Genomic DNA, 2,500 nt, shown 5'->3' with positions numbered 1-2,500 from the left:
TGAGACATGCATGGCTTAATCTTTGAGACAAGCATATGACTACTGGCAGGATCAACCAGGGAGCTGCGTCAACTAGAGCTGAGCAGCCGGCCGCCCGGGAGTGTGTCCCGGGGGCCCGCGCGAACACGCAAGCGTCCGCTCAATCATTCTGCAAACAGGAGGAGGCTGAGCTCCCCTGCACAATACACCTCGAAACCCTCTCAGGTCCCGGCGGCGCGCAGCGCCGTCCCAAGTACTTGGTCGGGTTCGAGAGAGGCGCAATCGCCCGGAGTTAGGCGAGTAGACGCTTTCGGTGCGACCACCCGTGCTCCCAACTGAGCTTGCCGCTGCCGACAGAGGCCCGGGAGCGTGCTGTCGTGGCATTGCCGGCGGGAGACAACACGCGCCACCTACGGTGACCGGCAGCTCCAACGCCAGCGCCACAGAAGGACAAAAGCCCCACTTGGGTGCCGAAGCGAACTCTCCCAGCACAGCGCACGCGCCAACACATCCGCACAGCTGCGATACAAACCACCAGCGAGAACCGCTGGGGCGACCGAGCAGCAGACGGCGTCGCGGCGCCGAGCGCCGGGCGGCGGCGCATCCTCAACGCACACAGTCCTCAATCGGACCAGCACACTGAAGATGTCCACCGCGCTTCGCACCGGGCCCGCGAGGACCTACTTTGGCCGCACGGCGCCGCGCGCAGGGTGCGCCGGCGCGCAGCTGCGACGCCTGCCGCGTCCGTCGGCCGGCGCGCCTGCCACTGGCCGCCCCCACCAGCCGGCTGTAGCGCGTGCGCCCACGCACCGCGCGGCCAGCACGCCGGGAGGCGCCCCCTCACCGGCCGGGGACGGTCCCACCCAGCCACCGCCGCGTATCGCTTCACACCCAGATGCCGTTCAGTTTCGTCGGCATGGTGGGTATCGCTGGAACAACCGGTTAGTACCTCAACCTATCGTCGCCATCACCGATTCACCCCTAGCGAGAACAACCGCACCACAACAGGTTACCATTTGTTCATTTGCGTAACTTCACCAGAAAACGCAGGCGTCCATCGCCATTTGCAACTTCAACGATTATTGCATGCCTGTGTCAGGTGTCACGCCACACTACGTCTGCCCACATACACGCAACAAAATGTGCACGCCTAGACAATACGTGGAAGGTGGCCCCCGTACGTATGCGATGTCCATTGCTCGAACGACTGTCAACCGGCCTCTGTAGCATGTCGCAGATATGGAACGCGGTGCACCATGCCATCACGGTGTGTGAGGAGAGACGACTAGGTCCGAATACATCAACAGACAGCTCATGCTGATCGCCATCCACGGCGTCCGTTCCTCCCACACGTCTCTATGGCGTACCACACTGCAATCCAGCTCTCATAGGGAGACGACACGTAGCTGCGTGCACAATATTTGCACTGTATGGTCCGCCGTTTTTGGGCGCAGTCGTTGTGCGGTCACACATGTGCCACGATGTATCATTCAGTACATAAGGACGAATGTGCAGTACAGATTGTGGTTCACGCGTACGACATCAGCGGACAGTTGACACAGGCCGCACCACAACGTAGCCTGAGTACGTCGCATGCGAAGGGCATTGAACATGCAAACTTCTCACCAACCAGCTTGCGAAGGCAGGGGGCAAGGTGGGGACGTGGGGAGGGGCGGCATGTACGTCCTGCTGCCATCCACATTACAGTGTACAGCAGGAGCATGTGGAAAGTGAGCAAGACTTGCAAGGTGTTTAACATGAAGCGATACACAGGGGTGCGGGCAGTGCGAGTAGCGAACTATATTGCGAGGGTTGCGGGTGGGCAACACTACAGTAATTGAACGAGTCGTATAACAATTACAGAGCAGGTTTAGGCGACAACGTGGGTTACGTTAAGGCGACAACATGGGTTAGGTTAAGGCACAACATGGGTTAGGTTAAGGCACAACATGGGTTAGGTTAAGGCACAACATGGGTTAGGTTAAGGCACAACATGGGTTAGGTTAAGGCACAACATGGGTTAGGTTAAGGCACAACATGGGTTAGGTTAAGGCACAACATGGGTTAGGTTGAGGCACAACATGGGTTAGGTTAAGGCACAACATGGGTTAGGTTGAGGCACAACATGGGTTAGGTTGAGGCACAACATGGGTTAGGTTGAGGCACAACATGGGTTAGGTTAAGGTACAACATGGGTTAGGTTAAGGTACAACATGGGTTAGGTTAAGGTACAACATGGGTTAGGTTAAGGTACAACATGGGTTAGGTTAAGGTACAACATGGGTTAGGTTAAGGTACAACATAGGTTAGGTTAAGGTACAACATAGGTTAGGTTAAGGTACAACATAGGTTAGGTTAAGGTACAACATAGGTTAGGTTAAGGTACAACATAGGTTAGGTTAAGGTACAACATAGGTTAGGTTAAGGTACAACATAGGTTAGGTTAGGTTAGGTTAGGTTACACGTTGTTGTACGGAAAGGTGTAGGGGGGGGGGGGGGCGGGGGCGGCAGGTTCGTTGAT

At 56.6% G+C, this 2,500-nt stretch overlaps 1 non-coding gene across 1 annotated transcript in view; it reads right to left on the bottom strand.

Annotated features, from left to right (window-relative positions):
• The window catches only part of LOC124733955, a 1,909-nt gene extending 1,847 nt beyond the window's left edge, over positions 1-62 (bottom strand). The window contains exon 1 of the ribosomal RNA XR_007009230.1: positions 1-62. This exon is cut by the window's left edge and continues 1,847 nt beyond it. This is a non-coding gene — a ribosomal RNA (small subunit ribosomal RNA).
• Between the last annotated feature and the right edge of the window lie 2,438 nt (positions 63-2,500).

The sequence above is a fragment of the Schistocerca piceifrons genome, unplaced genomic scaffold (assembly GCF_021461385.2).
Source record: "Schistocerca piceifrons isolate TAMUIC-IGC-003096 unplaced genomic scaffold, iqSchPice1.1 HiC_scaffold_1416, whole genome shotgun sequence".
Classification (NCBI taxonomy): domain Eukaryota; kingdom Metazoa; phylum Arthropoda; class Insecta; order Orthoptera; family Acrididae; genus Schistocerca; species Schistocerca piceifrons.
This window is presented reverse-complemented; position numbering and strand designations above follow the sequence as displayed.